Raw genomic sequence first — 21,004 nt, forward strand, 5'->3', positions numbered from 1 at the left:
AATCAAAAGGAAGGAGAGGGGGACAAGAATAATTAATAAATCAAACTACTTTAATAATGAATTGCTATTTTAAAAATACCAAAATACACACTGGCCCAAGCACTCCTTGTTTCTTAAACTCCCACTCAATTGTAAACAAGGACCTCATTTCCCCACCTCGACTCAGTCTATGCACTTCAGTTGCACTCAACAGCACCAGGCATCATGTCCAGAGCCAGCACCATTATAATAGATGCATGTGATTTAGGTTCAATATTTCATTTCATGTTCTTCAAGATATTAATTGTTATAAAAATCTTGCCAACTCAGTATGAGTTATCAACAAGAAGTTTATGAGAATACAATTCAATTTAATTGTGTGGGGTTGTGGAAGGAGCTGTGGAATTGGTATTTTTAAGTTCCTCAGGTGATTTTAGTGAGGAATCAGATGAATCTTTTCTCTATGGAAAAGAACTTTGTAGATGGAGAAGTTGTGTTTTGAAATACTTAAAGTGGTTAGGTTTCTTTCATCTAATAAAAACACGATTTAACATCAATTCAAAGGCTCTTAGTAAACAAACAAATGATGTAAAAAATTGAGGTTATGTTTCATTAGGGCAATTAATAATGACTGTCCACATTACTTACTGTGAAAGAATTTTTAAAGAGGGACAAAAAATGGAGGCTTTGAAATATATTTCACATTGGGATTTTGATTTAAATTGTATTTATTCTAATCACATTTGCCATATATATCCTGTTACTTCATTTGCTTCTCATTCCACTTTAAGTATTAATAACTTTCAGGATCTTTTGTATTACAAATAACTCTTACAATAAGTAATAATCAATTGATGAAATGAACTTTACTGTAGAAAAATTGTGTTTGACATTCTGAAATATTTGCATTTTTAATATCAAGCATCAGGAGTAGGAATCAAATTTAAATGTTCTTAAAATGCTCACTTTGAGGATTGTCAGTTTTAACTTTAGCATAGTTAATTTAAAATTTGTTTTTGTAACATACATCCCTCTTTGGTTACAAAGAGAATAATTATTTTTCACATTTATCTCTTTGAATGGCCAGACTCAATAAATATTCATTGGTTACCTAGCTGACCTAGGCAATCTCTGATATATTTTTAATGATTAAAAATATTATATTCTATTAAAGGACATAAGTTAACAAAAAGTGAATCAATCTAGCTTACAATAAGTTATTTCTAGTACACTATTTCAAACAAAGTTAGTGAGAATTACTATATAGATATGAAGCTTAAAAATAGTTAATACAGGAAATAAAATTCTGAGGTTTGAGATACTTGGCTATCTCAAAACCGAGGTATGAGTCACACTGAATGCAATGTTCTGTGTGTTATTATATTAGAGCTAGAACTCCACTTAGACTTAGGATGATTTGTTTAAACAATTTACTTTTTCAATGCTGAGGTAGGAAGATTTTTTTATCCCTTTGTTTTCTAACTTTATTATAGTTTGTATATTTATATTGGGTATCTAGTCAGGCAGAATTTTAGCAAAATTAACTCCAATTACTTACCAGAAACTGTGGCAGGCACTGGAAAAATAGAGGAAGTAGCAATGGGAAAAATGGGCAAAAACAACATTGAAATACATTATCATTACATGAAGTTTAAATGGATATAGTGAGCTGGTGGCACATGCCTTTTCAGTCAAGGACAATTTTAATAATAGTAAAGTTATCTGCCTCAGTTAATTCCCTTGACTAAACAGCAAATCAAAAGCCCAGGTTTACACATATTTGCAATACACTTCTGCATCTTCAAATCACCCTTAGCCTATTTAGGGAATCAAAATGAGGTTATAAAAACAAAGAAGCCCTGGCTGGTGTAGCTCAGTGGATTGAGCACAGGCTGTGAACCAAAGGGTCACCAGTTCAATTCCCAGTCAGGGCATATGCCTGGGTTGTGGGCCAGGTCCCCAATGGGGCTGAGGTGGGAGGCAACCACACACTGACATTTTTCTCCCTCTCTTTCTCCCTCCCTTCCTCTCTCTCTAGAAATAAGTAAATAAAATCTTTTAAAAAATAAATAAAATGTTTAATAAAAGAAAAAGGGAAATGAGGAGAAGGAATAAAAAAACATGCCTACCACTTCTGTTTATGAAAATATGGTAGACTAAATAAACTAAAGACCTTAAAACAATGAAGTGTATAGAAATCCTGGAAAAGTATAAAATAATTCTTGTTAAGCAATTTCTGATCTATAAAAAAGTAAGGGAAATCCCCAAGAGCTGATATCAAGGAGGAAAGTAAACTCCATAGAAATGAAAACAGATTCTAGATATCCTGGAGAAAAGATGGTATCAACAAGAAAGGGCTGAGAGAGCAGCTGAAGCCTCAAGTCCAAGGAATGCAGGGAACTGGAGCAAAACTGCCAAAAAAGTGAGGCCCTCCAAGAACTGTGGTCTCAGTGAAAACTAAAAATAACTAAGAGAGTGAATGAACGAACAAATGAATGAATGAATGAAAGTTTACCTGAACAGAAAGATGACAAGGAAGATGGTTTCCCTCAGCCCAGGCTCCAGGTGTTAGAAAGGTATTCTTAAGAATTCATAGACATAAGCCAGTTAAATTCAGGTTTAGATAAAGAAACTATAAAATTTTGGAGAAAGTTAGACAAGCATTGACTGATAAAACAATAATAAACTTTAATTTGGAGATTAAGTACAAAGTAGAGATAAAATGTTGAAAATAACATATATGAAAAAGAGACTCAAAATTTAGGGTTCCTGGAAATGATTTTTTTTAAAGAAGAGTAGTGATACTAACTTTAGATTTTAAGTATTTAGGTTAAATTCTAAGTGTAATTATTAAAATGGAAAGAAATAAAGAAAACTTCAATGAAAGGAAATAAAGGGAACAAATAAGCATAGAAAAAAGTTAAATAGAAAAATCCTAAAAGATGATAGAGTTAAATCATATATAAATAATCACAATGAATGTCAATTAATAAAACTTACTAATTAAAAGATATTATTGGTCAGATTAGATACACTAACCTATATGTAACATTAAAAATACATGAATATGTTTAAATATAAAGATACAAAGACATTAAAGGTATAAAGACATTTCTTTATAAATAAAGAAATAAAAAAGGAAACTTATCAGGCATGATTAAGTATCAAAGAATACAGACCACATTCTCTAGCTAAATTCAATTAAAATAGAAATATATAACAAAAATATAACAAATAAAACATACATTTTGAAATCTACTTATACATCACAGAAGAGTCAAGAACAAATCATAATAAATTAGAAAAATGACGTGTACAGTAATGAAAGCCTCAAATTAAAAAATACTACTGTTGTACAAAATGAAAAATTCATAGATTGAACATTTATATTTAAAAAGATAAAAAGCTTGAGAGGTTTAATCTTCAAGAGTTAGAAAAGGTAATATTAGGAGTGAAAGAAAATATGAGGAAAGAGATAAAAACAAAAATAAAAACAGAGTTTTGTTTCTAGTTATATGAAAGGCCCAAGACACACATAGAGAGAAGATCATAGATAGATGACAGATAGATAGATAATTTTACTTTTTAAAATTATCAAATTCTAGTAAGGAGTCACCAGGCCAAGACCTGTAGAGAAAACAAGACTAACTTACTTTTGCCCTGAGGGCTTTCGCTCACCTAGATGTAATCCAGCCACATATTGGTGGCTTCATGGGCAGGAGACAAAACACAAAACCCAGGGCCCAATTCTACTAATAAATAAATAAATATAATAATAAACACATAGCATTTTCTAAATGTGAGGCCCTCTGCATATATTAATTTTAAAATCTTTACCAAAACCCAATGCTTTCAGTGCTATTAATATTATCTCCAATTTCATATGAAGAAACTGTGGCATAATCTGAGAAGATGGTTCTTTGAAAAGATAGGCAAGATTGACACACTTTTAACCAGACTCATCAAAGAAAAAATAGAAAGGACCCAAATAAATAAAATCAGAAATGAAAGAGGAGAAATAACTACTGACACCAAACAAATGCAAAGGATTACAAGAAAATATTATGAGCAATTATATGCCACAAACTGGACAACTGGACAACATGGATAAATTTCTAGAACTACACAATCTTCTAAACATAAATCAGGAAGAATCAGAGAAGTTGAATAGACAGATTACACCTAATGAAATTGAAGCAGTAATCAAAAAACTCCCAACAAACAAAAGTCCTGGACCAGATGGCTTCACAGGTGAATTTTACTAAACATTGGTAAAGAATTAACCAATTCTTTGGTGAAGAATTAACTCCTCTCCTTCTCAAACTATTTCATAAATTCAAGAGGAGGGAAGGCTTCCAAACTCATTTTATGATGCCAGCATTATCTAAATTCCAAAACCAGATAAAGACACTTCAAAGTAAGAAAACTATAGGCCAATATCCCTGATGAACATAGATGCTAAAATCCTCAACAAAAATTAGCAAACTAAATAGAGCAATACATCAAAAAAGCTCATACACCATGATCAAGTGGGATTTATTCTAAGAGTGCAAGGTTGGTACAACATTCACAAAATCAATAAATGTGACTCAGCACATAAACAAAATGAAGGATAAAAACCACATGATTATATCAATAGATACAGAAAAAGCTTTTGATAAAATCCAGTACCCATTTAAGATCAAAACTCCCAGGTCAGTGGACATAGAGGAAACGTACCTAAACATAATATGGGCCATTTTGCATACATGACAAACCCAATGCTGCATCACACTCAATGGGCAAAAACCACAACCATTCCCCTTAAAATTAGGAACAAGACAGGGATGTCTGCTTTCACTTCTCTTATTCAACACAGTACTAGAAGTCCTAGCCACAATGGTCAGACAAAACAATAAAAGGCATCCAAATTGGAAAGGAAGAAAAGCTGTCATTATTTGCAGATGACATGATATTGTATGTAGAGAACCCTAAATATTCCACCCAGAAAATACTAGATCTAATAAATGAATTCAGTAAAGTAGCAGTATACAAAATCAATATCCAGAAATCAGTTACATTATTGCATGTCAATAATGAACTAACAGAAAGGGAAATTAAGAAAACAATCTTATTCACAATTCCCATCCCCTTAAAAAGAATAAAATACCTAGGAATAAACCTAACCAAGGGTGTAAAAGACCTATACTCATAAAATTATAAGACACTGAAGAAAAAAATTGAAGAAGATACAAATAAGTGAAAACATACCATGTTCATGGACAGGAAGAATTAACATCACTAAAATGTTCATAGTATCCAAAGCAATCTACAGATTCAATGCAATTCCTATCAAGATCCCAATGACGTATTTCACAGAACTAGAACAAATATTTCAAAAATTTATATGGAACCACAAAAGGCCCAAAATAAAACAGTGATCCTAGGAAAGAACAAAGTTGAAGGAATTAAACTTCCTAATATCAAACTATACTACAAGGTCATTATAATAAAAACAGTTTACTACTGGCATAAAAACAGACACATAGATCACTGGAACAGAATAAAGAGCCCATAAATAAATCCACACCTTTATAGTCAATTAACATTCAACAGAGAACATAAGCGCATACAATGGGCTAAAGATAGTTTATTCAATAATTGGGAAAACTTGACAGATGCCTACAGAAAAATGGAATTAGACCACCTTATTATTCCACACATAAGAATAAATTCAAAATGGATCAAAGACTTAAATATAAGACCAGAACCCATAAAAATCCTAGAAGAAAACATAGACAGTATAATTTCAGATATTGCTTGTAGAAAGTTTTTACTGGATATACTTCCCCAAACAAGGGAAACAAAAGAAAATATAAACAAATGGAAATGCATCAAACTAAAGAAAATTTGCACAGTAAAGGAAATCTTCAACTAAATAAAAAGACAATCCACAAAATGGGAGAACATATTTGCCAATACATCTGACAGGAAGATTAATATCCAAAATTTATGAAGAACTTATAAAACTCAATACAAAAAAAACAACTCTTTAAAAAGGAGCAAAGGACCTAAGTAGACACTTCTCCAAAGAGGACATGCAAATGGCCAGTAGACATGTGAAAAGGTTCTCAAAGTCACTAATCAGAGAAATGCAAATTAAAACCACAATGAGACACCGTCTGACACCTGTTAGAATGGCTACCATCAATAAATAGGCAGAGGATGTGGAGAAACGGGGCCCTTCTGCACTATTGGTGGGAATGCAGTATGGAGATACCTCAAAAAGTTAGAAATGAATCTGCCTTTTGACCCAGTGAGCCCACTTCTGGGAATATATCCAAAAGGACCCAAAACACTAATTTGAAAGAACATAAACAACCCTATATTCATTGTAGCATTATTTACAGTCACCAAGATATGGAAGCAGCCCAAGTGCCCATCAATAGATGAGTGTATAATATAACTATGGGATATTTACATAATGGAATTCTACTTGCCCATAAAAAGAAGAAAACTTTACCCTTTGCAACAGCATGTATGAACTTAGAGAGCATTATGCTAAGTGAAATAAGCCATTTGGAAAAGACAAACACCACATGATTTCACTCATATGTGGAATCTAATGAACAAACTGAACTAACCAGCAAAACAGAGACAGACTCATGGATGGAGAGCAGATGACAGCTAGTAGGGGTGGGGATTAGGAGGTGGAGGGATTGAGCAAAAAGGAAAAAGGACTCATGGACATGGACAACAGTGTGGTGATTGCTGAGAGGAGTGGGATATAAGTGAATTGAATGGTAATGGAAAAAATTAAATAAAGATTAAATAAAAATAAACAAATAAAAGTTAAAATTATAATTAGTTTAGAAGATACTATAAAATGGTATTGGTCTGACCTCTGGATAGAAATATAAAAAGGTGTAAACCACAGAGGAAATTATTGATAAATTTGATCCCATTAAAATGGGACACTATAAAGACACTATAAAGAGAGTGTTAAAGAGTCAAATAATTCATTTTTCAAAGCATATAACTAAGGGATTTTAGTATCCAAAATATGTTCATGACATCAGTACAAATCAACAAGAAAGGAATTGATAGAAGTGGGTAAAAGACTTCAACAGACATTGCACAAAAAAGAAACATAATTCTTCTAAGCATGTGGAAAAGGTCTACCTCAAGAGCCACCAGAGAAACACAAACTAAAACAAAAATAAAAGGTCTTCTCCCACAGGGGAGACTGCCAGTAATTTAAAGGTTAATAATATTAAGTCTTGTGAGAATTATGAATAAACTGGATAATTATATACTATTCCAAGGAAAGTTAATTGATGAAAGAAATTTGGAAAACAATTTAGCAAAACAAAATGAGAAATGTACACCTTTTATGATTCAGTAATTCTATACCTAGGTTTGATCTCAAGACTCTAGAGTCTAGAGAAACTTAACCAGGAGTTCAAGAAAACACACACAAATGCTTATAGCAGCACTGTTGTGGAAAATAAACAAATCTATTAACAGTAAACAGTTAAACTGTGACATAATCCTACAATGCAATATCATATAGCCATCTGCATTAATCCTGATAATTATAAAAATAGTAAGATGTGCTATCTTACATAGTATGATTTAATTTTTATAAAGATGAAAAGGTATATAGAACCTGTAAAGAAAGTTAAGTAAATGAAAAACATAAACTTTAGGATACTACTTAACTGAGAGTACAAGGAATGCACTTGATATACACAGGTAATTTATGAGGTAATGACAATGTTCTTTCTTGAATTGGAGGAGGTTGCATCAGTGCTTCTCATAACATTATATTTCATACCTTATAAATATGTGGTAATATGTAGCCAATAGTTAATATAAATGATTTTAAAAGCATAAAGTGTAGCAATGATATATTTTAAAAAGAAAGAAAATAACAGTAAAGTAAATAGATAAGTTAAATAATATATTTCAGAAAGAAAGGAAGAGAAAAGGAAACTATAAAGAAAATTAATATAGCCTAAAGCTTGTTCACTGAAATCTCTAATTACAAAATATTCAGGCAAGGCAGGATCTTTCAAGGGGAAAAAAAAAGACAGGAGGCACAAACAAGTAATACTGGAAAAGTAGGAGTCATTGTACATAAAGCAGGAAAAAAGCATCACCTGAAAACTTTTTGTCAGTATGGTTCAAAATTTAGAAGAATGAAAATCCAGCTCATGAATAGAATGGATTGGTGATTGCCAAAGGCAGGGATGGGGGAAGTGGTGTGAAATGGTTGAAAGTGGTCCAAAGCTACAAACTTTGTTATAAAATAAGTAAGTCCTGGGGACATAATGTACAGCATGGTGACTATAGTTAATAATACTGTATAGTATATTTGAAAGTTACTAAAAGAGTAGATCGTAAAAGTTCTAGTAACAAGGAAAAAATGTGTAATTATGTGGTGATGATGAAATAAATACATTTATTGAACTGTTATGTTGTACACATGAAACTAATATAATGTTATGTCAATTATATCTCAATAAAAACATAAATAAATGGACATTTTTTCTAGAAAAATATAATTTAGTATTTGTGCTCCAGATGAAGCAGTTTAAAATTAAGTCTGTAGTTAAAAACCTCCCCTTGAAAGAAAACCCTATTCCTAAACAAATTTAGAGGTCAGTTCTGCCAAACACTGAAGAAGCAGTAAGCCCAATTATGTCAATTAATTTTAGTTAGTTGAAATGTAGAGAAATCTCCCTCAGTCATTTTACAAACCTGCTATAATCTAGATACCAAGCTATATAGCTATAGGGTAGAAAGGAGTAGACAGTGTCACCAACTGACAAGGAAGCAGTATCCTACACCCAATGTTAGCAAACTGAATCCAGCCATGGATATAAAAAGGAATATACCGTGTTCCAATTAGGTTCATCCCAGGAATAGAAAAATTTGTTCTATCACTTAAAAATAATTAATAAATCTTTACATTTATTACAAAAGAAAAAAAAAAGATTTGAAAAAGAAAAAGATTATTCTAATAGACTTAAAACATTTAATAAAATTCAGCATCTATACATCATGTTTAATAATTAACAAGCAAAGATTAAAAGATAACATTGGTAAATAACATTATATAATTTTCAGGTGTACAAGATTATAATTTAACATTTGTATACTTTATTGTGTGCTCACCATCCAAAGTCTAGCTTCCTTCCATACATTTGACCCATTTCAGCCTTTCCCTATCCCCTTCCTTCTCTGGTAACCACAATTCTGTTGTATGTATCTATGAGTTTGTTTTTGTTTTGTTAGTTCATCTGTTACTTCTATTTTATATTTTACATATGAGTGAAACATATGGCTTTTGTTCTTTTCCATCTAACATTTTATTTAGCATAATACCCTCAAGATCTAGCCATGTTATCAAAAATGTCAGTATTTCATCTTTTTATCTCTTCCATTTTATATGCCTATAAATCATATGCTTATATATAATACACATATATTTTACAATTACATATATTTCATCCAATAATCCATCAATGAACACTTAGAATACACATTGGAGAAAAACAGTCCCTTAAATAAATGGTGCTGGGAATATTACACACATGTGCAAAAGAATCAAACTAGACTATCTTACATCAAACATGAAAAATAAATAAAAATGGATTAAAGTCTTGAAACAATAAAATACATAGAAGAAACCGTAAGCACTAAACTTATAGATATCGGTCTCAGAAGTGTTTTTGTGAACTTGACCCCAAAGTCAAGGGAAATAAAAACAAAATTAATTAATGAAACTGCATTAACATAAAAAGCTTATGCACAGCAAAAGAAACCACCAATAAAACAAAAAGACAACCAGTCAAATGGAAGCAAATATTTGCAAATATTTCCAATAAAAGGTTAATATTCAAAATGTATAAAGAAGTCATACAACTCAACAGTAACAACAAGGAAAAAAACAACAAATAATCCAGTTAAAAATGGACACAAGACCTGTATAAACACTTTTCTAAGAAAGATATGAAAAGATGATTAATGTCACTAATTATTAGGAAAACTCAAATCAAAGCCACAGGGAGACACCACCTCATACCTGTTACAATGACCATCATCCAAAAGACAAGAAAGGGCTCTGGCCAGGTACCTCAGTTGGTTAGAGCATTTTCCCCATACACCAAGGTTGTGGGTTCGATCCCTGATCAGGGAAAAAATAAGAATCATTCAGTGAATACATAATTAAGTGAAACAAATCAATGTCTGTCTGTCTGTCTCTCTCCACATTGTTCACAGGGATTTGTCAGTATTTGGGTGCTTTCGCTTTAGAAAGTTTTTGTTTTTTTGTTTTCTTTTTATTTGGTTTACTTTTTAGCACTCTATCACCACCCATTCATTTATGCCCCCCCACACATATATACTGATCAAGACTATTTTACTGAAAAACGCTTCTCTGAAGCCATTCCACAACCTTACTGAAATTTGCTGCTTTACCTCAAGTTGTGGAAACTATAAATAATGCTAGAAATTAACTGAGCCACTGGCATATCATAACTGTACTGTGAAAACAGTACAACTAATGTTAATCCAACTGGTTCAAATTTCCCAACTCTTCTATTAAATATTTTGGTAACTTTATCTCAGATATCTTGGAACCCACTAAATCATTTGTAATCAAAACACCTCTGTCAAATCCCTTCACTTTAGAACAGCTTTTTTGAATTGGAGAATTAAAAATAGGAGTCAGCTTCCCTCAGGTGGAAGAAGGACATTTTGTATCTAAAACAAGATTTTTTCAAAGAACTATTTATAAAAAGTGTATCTTCTGGAAATGCAGATGAATTAAGTACCTCTTGACCACGCTGAGAGAGTGGTGATTCTATGTTAGCCTATTCATTCTTCTATTTTTAAACACCATCTCCCTTATCAAACATCATGTACCTAGTTGGGCTCTTAGAGGGTTGTCTATGTAACCCAGGAGACCGTTCTATGATGGCATTTTGCTGTCATTGCTACTCGGGATTGGAGGCATCTGAAATTGGCCCTATTCTATGCAGCAACTTGAGATGCCGCTGTCTGTGGCAACCAAGGATGAAAGTTAGCAAAATGTTTTGGGCATCCCTCTTGCATTCTGCTTAGACATTTAGCCTAAACGCAGCTGGCTCTTGTAAGTATCTGTCCCAGAATTAGTCTTCTGTGATCTCTCAATCTCGGGTCATAAAATTGGGTCAACTCATGCTAACATTCTGTTTTTCATGTTAATCTTTATCTTCATGTTTCTTTTCCCACAGGCTTTGTAACAATAAGCATACATCTCATTCCTCTTTTTCCCCCTTGTATTCAGCCTCTCAGGTTTTCTTTTTCAATAGTAATGAAATATTTTAGCATAACTATATACACAAATGGATGGGAAAATAAACATTTCTCATGATTGAACTAAAAGTCACTGTCCAAATATACAGTGATGTACAAAGTTCATTGAGAGTTATTTGTCACTGATCATTTGGAAGGTCAACACTTTAGTGGAGTAACCATCATTTAATATGTTGTTACTGAACAATATGCACTGAGGACATAAAAACCTACTTGTGAATATTTGTATAGGGATTATCAAGAAATTATCCCGACACTTGACATCTAAGCTAGTTTTAGGAAATAAAAAAAGTGAAATGTGAATACAAAAAATGATAATATGTCAATGTGTGAAACATGAAAATATATTGAAAAATTTAAATAGTAATCACTACTGAAAGTTACATTCATGGGTGGGGGCAACCAAGATGAAGGAGGGGGAGAAAAGGAGAGAGTGAGACAGATAGGTGGCAAGAGAGAATGTAAATAGAAAAGAAAGTTAAGTAAGAGATATTAAAGAATGGTAGATTAATTATAGAAGAAATGAGTTGCCTTATCAAAGGAAATAAAATGGAAAAGATAAAAGGAATATGAGCAATATAAAAACATTTCTATTCCAACCTAAACCCATCATAAAATCTGAAGATACCCTAAGCCGTTCGGATCATTCCTGGTTGATGACTAAATTCAGAGATAAGTACAAAGAGAGTGGTGCAATACAATGATAGCTGTTAACAACATTTAGTTTCTTATGGAAACTTTGTACAGAATAGTATAGTAAGGTATTAGAAAATGTGAAAGACCACTAAACAAGTTTTAATTGTTAAAACTGGAAAAATGAATGAGGATTTTAATAACTAAATTAGATTGTGATATATTGTCTCAAGTGAGAAGAGTGAAAAAAATGTTAACAACCACTAACAATGCACATGCAATGTTTGTTCATTAACTTAAATCAGCAGAAAATTATTAGCTCCAGAGTTTGAATTAGAATAACCTCATATCTAGTCTTCCTGCTCCAGTAGCTACCCGTTGCTAAATCTGTTGCAAGCATTTTATTTTTAATACATTTTATTGATTATGCTATTACAGTTGTCCCATTTCCCCCCTTCATTCCCCTCCACCCTGCACACCCTCTCCCACCCACATTCTCCCCCTTTAGTTCATGTCCATGTGTCATAACTTCTTGAGCTTCTACATTTCCCATACTATTCTTGCCTTTCCCCTATTTTCTACCTACCATCTATGCTACTTATTCTCTGTACCTTTTCCCCCCCTCTCCTCCTCCCACTCCCCTGTTGCTAACCTTCCATGTGAGCATTTTAAACTGAAGCAATTGCATCACTCATCTATGCAAAAACTGCCAGCCAGTGTGTAAGGCAAGGCCTGCCATACCCTTCAGGATCCAGCCTCTGGCTCTCTGTGACCTCTTGGCTCACTCACTCCCCCCCACTAGCAATAGCCCTTCTTCATACTCCACCCATGTTCCTGCCTGAGGCCTGTCACTTGCTATGCCCCCATCTAGAATATCTTTTTTCAGCTATACTTGATTTTCAACAAAGGCTTTCCCTGGCCACCCTGTTTTAATAATCCTTTCCTTCCTCTCCTCTTACTCTGCTCTAATTTTCTCCATAGCACATGTCATATTTTACTTGTTATTTAGGGGTTTTTTTGACACAGAACAGTGACTATTACATAGTGGAAACAATAAATATTTTTATTAATGAATACTCCTTATCATCAATAATCGTCTACCCTTATAGAGTACTTGCTAAGTGCCACACATATTTAAGTATTTTTGTACATATTAACCCATTTAGATTTTTGTAACAACCCTATGAGATAGAGGTGTAATATAAGTATTAAGATTTGCCATCTTTTTTTTACATCCACACTAGCAACCGAGCTAATCCCATTTTATAGTCAAGGAAACTGAAGCACTGATATTTTAACTATGCTGGCAAGAGTAAAGAGCTATTCAGTGAGGCAGCCAGGATTCTAACCCATGCAGTCAGCAGAGAGTTCCATGTACTTAATCACTAAGCTCTACTGCATCTCCATGAATAAATCAATCAGCTTAACCCAAAACACCTGACATTTGTACAATGCCTTATGATTTCTAAAATCTGTTTAAATACATGATCCCATAAGCTCTATAGAGAAAGTAGTGCCTTTGTCATCTAACTAGTAAAGAGTGCATTTTTGCTCTTTTTGATAAATTCGGTATAAATTATAAAACATCTTCATTTGATATTTAGGAAATATCAGATATATAATTGGTGCCAAGCCAGTCTCTGAAGAAAAAGATAAAATTTATGAAGCAGAGTTCTATTGTCAATATGTTTACATTCTGTTGGGTAAAATAGTGAAATTATCATATAAATCAATAGGTATTTGTAATATAACAGAAGTTTATATAATTTCTGTGGCATGTGCATAACTAATTCAGTCTTAGAATAAGTGAAGAAGACTACAGAAAGGGGAGTGGAGGGGGAGCTTTAGAACAGAGAGAGGATGAGCAGACCTTTGTTACACAGAGAAGAGAGAAATAAAAGACATTCCAGGAGGAGAGTTTATCCTGAGCCAAGCATGAAAGCAAGAGTGTGGCATAACTAGGTGAAGCAGACAGTTCTGTAGGGGGAAATTATGGAGTAGGCATGAAAGAGAAAGGTAAATTTGCTCCAAGTTATGAAGGAAATTGAAATTTCTCCTGCACACATTGAGGAGCCATCTAAACAAGAACATCAAATTTACTCTTCAGGACTGTAGAGCACTGGTGTGAGGAAAGATCCAAGGAAGAACCTGAACACACTGCACTTTTGGGAGTACCCTGGGTAAAATCCTGATGTGAATATCAGTAAGGAAGTCCAGAGCCACCATTGGAAGTTCTATAGCCTTTGCATAGAGTTGGCTTCAAGGCAACTTAGGAAAACAAAACAGCCCCAGAGTGCAGTGCGTCCCCTCTTAGGGAGCACCAAGGGAGGAAAGGAAGTACAAAGGGGGATACATGCCAATTATGATGACAGAGGCCAAAGTCAACTATTTGACCGCAGAGGGTCTGGGTGCCTGGATGGAAACTCAGTTGCTTCACTTTTATAAATGCTCCCCCCCAAAAAAGTGATTGAGTTTTTTCTTGAGCACTAAGTTTTGTTCTTTGCTTTTTTTCCTTTGCATACACACAGTAGCAACTAATTTATAAATAATTCTTTAGTAGTTCTTTGAGAAAAGGACTGCTAAGTTAGATGGTTAGGAGTCATGTTGGATAATCAGACAATTACTCTTTATTTTATTTAAACTTAAAGTCCATTTTAAGTCAACCATTCAAAATTATTTTTAGGCCCTCGTTGGGTAGTTCAGTTGGTTAGAGCATTGTCCTGGTATGCCAAAGTTGCAGGTTTGATCCCTGGGCAGGGCACCTACGAAAAGCAACCAGTGAATGCATAAATAAGTGGAACAACAAACTGATGCTTTTCTTTCTCTCCCTTCCTCTCTCTCTAAAATCAATGAATTATTTTTTTAACATCATGCCTCAAGATATGCTATTATCTTCATAAAACTTTACAAACCAGACAAAGAGAATAGCACTGAAGATATTCAATACATCTCTATTGATTTGATACTATTCAATATTTCCAGAATAGAATCTTTATTTTCAGAATATGGTGGGCTCTTTTTCTTAATACCTCTGGAAAACAAAATTATAGGATCAAAATAATATCTTATACTATGTGCAATTTCCTTTTAAAATTTTTTCACTTTATTTGCTTCATTTAGTTCTCATGAAAACTCTATGGTGGGTATTATCATGTCTGCTTCACAGATAAGAAAAACTTTGATTTAGATATCTTTCAACTTGTATTTAAAAGTCATTTTCTCATGGATAATGTTATTTTATTTTTAAAAATGTTTAAAAGTGCATTGCTCTATCTTAATAGGTGATCGAGACACATTGTTACTTCAAACTGATTTACAGAGGTTTAAATGGCTTCCTCAAACACAAAACTAGTAGAATATCATCAGGATGCAAATGCATGTCTTTTTGAGTTTAAGCCTGTTATTTTTGTCCAGTATCAGGTCCCAGAGAAAGTCACTAAATTCACTAAGAATTCAAGTCACCCCATAAGCAATGTTTGATGATTATATCTTAATCATTTATATTATATATGATGTGTGTGTGATTATTTTAAAAGTTAAACTGTTTAAATCTCATTAATTCAGGTGGCTTCAATTAAATTATCTAGTATCTAGATGCTAACCTAGTCCTTATTTACATCTGGAACTAAAGTTTTTCTTAAATTATTACAATATAAAAGATAAATTAAATAAAATTTTCATGTCCTATTGTCTGACTAGAGTTCCATGTCCTTAAAAATTTACTTATTTTTAAAGATTTTTAAAAAGATTTTATTTACTTATTTTTAGACAGAGGGAAGGAAGGGAGAAGAGAGGGAGAGAAACATCAATGTATGGTTGCCTGTCATGTAACCCCCACCAGGGATCTGACTGGCAACCCAGTCATGTGCCCTGACTGGGAATCAGACCGGTGATTCTTTAGTTCACAGGCCAGACTCAGTCTACTGAGCCACAGCAGCCAGGGCCATTTCCTTAAAAATTTAAATGATTTCTGCTATTCTCCTATATGTAGTCAAAGCAGTATTATTTAAGAAGGTTTTAGCAATTCCTTGGATCTGACTTCTCTCAGAATTGCTATAGCACACAGTAGGATTATAAACCATTTTGTAGTCCTAGCTAATTATTTCTTATACCTTGTCAATCAGAATTTAAGCCACTGTAGGGTCTCTGTTTTCACTAGAATTCTTCACACTTCCTAGACTAGTAACTAGGCACAGGTTGGCATTTGCTGCATATTTGTTGAATTCTAAGCAAACTTAAGTTCTTTACAAATGTGGGGCATGGAGTGTGCAAGGAGGGGGGTCAGGAGGTCAGCTGATTAATCATGCAAGTTATAAATTATACAGTTAGTAAAAAAACGATATAAAACTTATACTGAGAAATAGCTTTCTAACTGTAGAAGTTATTTTATTTAATTGTAAAGTAATAAAATCACATTTCCTTATCATAACATGTGATTCAGACTTATTACTAACTCAGATTGTCCTTGCATTCAATTAGTAGATTTAATTATGTTTTAATTTTTTAACATATGCAGAGCCAAGTTTAAAAGATGTGTCTTTTTTAAAACATTCATTAAACTATTCTTTGCACATCACTGAACTCAACATCTCGTAATTCTTAGAACTATTATGGAGCAGGCAATTGGCTTCCTTTATGAAGAACTGAAAACAGAAAGTCATCCTATTGAAATAAACTCTTGAAACTCTGGAGTTTTGTCATTGCTTTCCATTTTACTTGCAGTGATTAGGTTGTTTGAAAACTTCCAACTCAGCATTAAAAAACAGAACACTCTGTGTTCTGTCAGAGACACTTATCATGTTTCTCTGATTTAAATTGTACACCCTGAGGGTAGAAATGGAAGTTTTCTATCCTGCATAAAATATAACTCAGGCTCCAAATAATATATAATAAAAGTAATGACAGCACTTTCCTATCACCTGTTAGTGTTTGAAACAACATCAAGGAGACAGTGTCTTGGGAATTTGTTTTAAATGTTCATTTGTCTTGAATCATATTTTACTCTTTTTTTGGAGGACATTTTACGTATATTTTTGTTCACTTTGGGAAAATACTGTTATAGTATTTCTAAAGTTAGAAACCACTTGGGCAATATGACCTTTTAGTAGATTTGTTTACTAATTTTCCAAAGTCTTTTTGTTTCCCCTTATAAAAAGTGCTAGATAAAGCTTGAGGGGAAAAACGTACATTGTAGGAGACCCTGGCAGTATTTCCCACCTCACACAACTGCAGCATTTCCTTGGGAGAATGATGTTCCTGTTCCTATTGCTACATAGCAAATCAACCCTCGGTTTAATGGTATAATGTAACAACCATTTTATTATGCTCTTGGGTCCTGTGGGAATAGGGCCAGGTACCTCAGTGATGGCTTATCTCTGCTCCATGTCTGCGGCTCTGAAGCATCCAAGGCTGGAGACTCGGGATGGCTGAGGGCTGAAATCGTCTGGAGGCTCTTGTCTCAGCAGTGCTGGCGCCTGAATTAGGATGACTTATAGACTGTAACTGTCAACCAGGGAGCCTATACACCACATGGCCACCTTACTTAGGGTTGCCGAACTTCTCATCTGGTGCCTCATGGCTCCAAGAGATAATGTTCCAGTGAACAATGACTTAGCATTTTACAGCGCAGCCTCAGTGGGCACACAGCATCGCTTCTGCTGTATTCTCAGTCAAAATGGATTCAGTGCCCACCTGGACTCGAGGGGATGGGAATAAGACTCTTCTACCTTCGATGGAGGAGTGGCAAGCCCACATTAGGGATGAGCATATGCAAAGAGAAGATATGGCATGGTCATTTGAGGAAATGAAACTTGGCACGAATGGCCCCAGTCCTCTATGTCTGTATACACATGAGTGGAGCATGCTTGATGAAGGAGCCGTGTGTAGCTGGGTGGGCTTTTTGTAACAGGGTGCAGGCAACAGGGGGCCCCAAATAGGGATTTGGAATGGGGTCCAGATCTCAGGGTGTCCACGAAATATTAGAATGTCCTCACACCACCCCCAACCCCAGGTGTGGATTGGGGGAAGGGACAAATGGAGCAGGGCCATGGAGAGCTGTTTCGAATAGCAACAGCCTTGCAGCTAACCTCTGGTGTGGTCATTCAATATATCTATAACCTTTAACTGGTTGCATAGATATGTTATATAGCTGTGGCTAATGCTCTGAGCCAGGGGAATGGAAGTAACTTCCCCCCCAAGATGTAACTGAGGGGCAGGTCCCCCGAGTTACAGTGCCTGCGTGGGAGCTTGGAGAAGACTGGCTCCATGACATGGGGCCAGAACCAGCCCAGACTCATGATGGCAGCCCAGTAAAGCTGGAAGGCTTTGAGACTGCTAGCAGGTGCAACTGAGTGTGGGAGGAGTTGGAAATGGGGCTGCAGAGGAGGATTGGCACCGGGATTTAAACCCAGATGCGGCAGCCATTGCTGGAAGAACTACATGGTTTTGGCTGAGAACTGCGAGAGAGAATCACTATGCAGTTTTAGCAGAGAACTGCCACTCAGCTTTGGCAGAGTGGTAACCTCCCTCCTTGCAGCCATTGAAAGGGGAGAACCACATGGCTTTGGCAGAATGGGGACCTCCACAGCTTTAGAAGGGGGAACCACAACCCGGCTTTAGCAGAGATTCTGGCAACACAGCTGATGGTGCTGGGAACCGAGGGAGGCCTACCAGCTGAGACAGATTACTGGGAAGAACCAGGGACTGTCTGAACCAAGGACTTCTATTTCTTTTCCTGAGATATGGTACCCCAGACTGGGCAAAGGGGGAAGGAAGGACTGTGTGTGTTTGTGGGTGTTTCAAGGGACTTTGGGATTTTGATGAAGACATTAGGTCACTACTTTACATTTATATAGCATTAAATAAACATTTCCTTTCCTTTTCACGAATCTCTGGCATTGAGAGACGTCTTTCCTCTGGTGGTGGACATAATGAACCTGGGGGCTTCCTTTCAGGTAATTAAGTATATCATCCCAGGCTCCGCTTGTTGTTCTGTAACATTTTCATCTCTTGTATCAATTAGCACTTGCCACATTTAAACTGCAACAAATGTTCATTGAACCTGAATTTGAAGTCATCCCATTAAATTCATCCCATTAACCTTTTCAGTGAGGTCCCAGCGAAACTTTCACTTAATGCCACAGAGATAATAATTTCTGTTCCATTATGAAAATGATAGTGAATATTAATGTTTTAGTTATCTCAACTGTGGACATAAAATTCCACTCAATTCCTGCATCAGCTTCCTAAAAGGCAGTATTTCCCAGCACAGACTCTGGCATGAGTGAGGCAGGCCTCGTGTTCAGTCCTGGTACACCACCTACAAAGGTGTGTCCTCAAGCAAGTTATTCACTGAGCTTCAGTTTCCTCCTCAGGAAAATGAAGGAAATGCCACTGACTCAAAGGAACAGATTGACAACAGCAGATCCCATGTGGAAAAGCAGGGTCAAAGATTAGAGACAGGGAGAGCATAAAACAGATAAAGAGGCTGGGTTTTGTTTGGTTTGGTAATTTGTCAGCCCAGAAGGAAGTCCTTTCTAATTTTTGACAGAAGCATTATATGTGCTTGTAGAGGCTTTTGTGGCAGCTATTTAAAAAAGCAAACAAAAAACAAGCACCAATATGACTGTTAAGTATACCCATTTCTAGGTACTTTGCCCCTGGTTTGCCAGTCCAAATAGTAGTGAGGCCTGCGTATAGTAAAAGAAATTCATACATATGTAATGCCAAATGTGGGTTGTACAACACTAAGGCTCCTGAGCTATGTTGTCAACATTCACTTTAAAAAAAATCACATGTGCCTTCTACAGGCTAGAATATGTTGATTCTTAGAAATGCATCCAAGTGTTCTCTTAGCTGTGAAAACATGACATCCATCTTGGAATTTGTTTTCTCAAAATCCTGCAATAAATATAAGCAACTCAAAAAATCAGTTGAGGTACCTGATTCTTCACTGTGAACTTGCCCTTTTTAGGCCAGGGCAACATATTCCATAGACGTTTAAGTTCTGAAGGCGAGAACATGTGACACTCCCTGAAATTAATAAAAGAGTATGTGGCCCTATGTCCCATCTCAGTCTGTGTGGAGGCAGCTGGCTTTAACGATTCTATTTGCACCAATATTATAAACCATATTTGATCAGAACTCAAAATGTGTCCTGTTGGTGCCCATTAGAGAGCAGCAGTGCAGCTTGAAATCATCACTTCATAGAACAAAAAGCATTCTGATTAGGCTTATTACTGAACTGTCTCAGGTGTATCTTAAAAGAGCTAAGAGGTTATTCAAAAGAAATTACACATGGCTATTATCCAAAGAGTTTGCACATAGACACACACAAAAACTAGATGCTGCTCTTCCTCCAAATAAAGGACTTGGTACAATTTTCTGCACAGTATTTACTCCTCATGTAAAATATCTCTGACTAATGTTTACTTTGTTAAAATTTCTCATCTGCAAATTAACAGTAAATTACCAAGTTAGCTTGGGCCAGTAGGAATACAATATTTTATTTTCTATTCTTGCAATAAAAATATTTCCAATAAGATCAACATTCACAGGGTCTTCTCCCATAGGAGCTGCAATCAAGAAGACAAACCTCCACTTGAAGCTCTCTACTGAACTCCCTACCTTAAAAATGTATTTACACTTCAGTATCTGGCTTCCATTGCTGGAGTTCTGGAAGCTTTGTCTTGGTCACATGTGTAGCACATTTACAAAGCAGGAATTTTTGTTACTGTTGCTAAATATACTTAAGTTTCTGCTTTCATTTCTCTCAAAATTAACTTTTTGATCACCTGCTCAATCATTAGTAGTTGTTAAGATTCAGGGGTTGGAAAAGTGGAGAGGGGGTACAAACTCTCAATTATAAAGTGAATAACATCTGAGGGTCTAAAGTATAGTAGCATGGTGGCTACAGTTGATCATACTGTACTGTATAACTAAAATTTGCTAGAGTAGATCTTAGCTGTTCTTGCCAAAAAAAAAAGTAAATAAATATGGAGGTGATAGATGTGTTAATTAACTTGATTGTGGGACTATTTTATATACATAT

Source organism: Phyllostomus discolor, chromosome 2 (assembly GCF_004126475.2).
Source record: "Phyllostomus discolor isolate MPI-MPIP mPhyDis1 chromosome 2, mPhyDis1.pri.v3, whole genome shotgun sequence".
Classification (NCBI taxonomy): Eukaryota; Metazoa; Chordata; class Mammalia; order Chiroptera; family Phyllostomidae; genus Phyllostomus; species Phyllostomus discolor.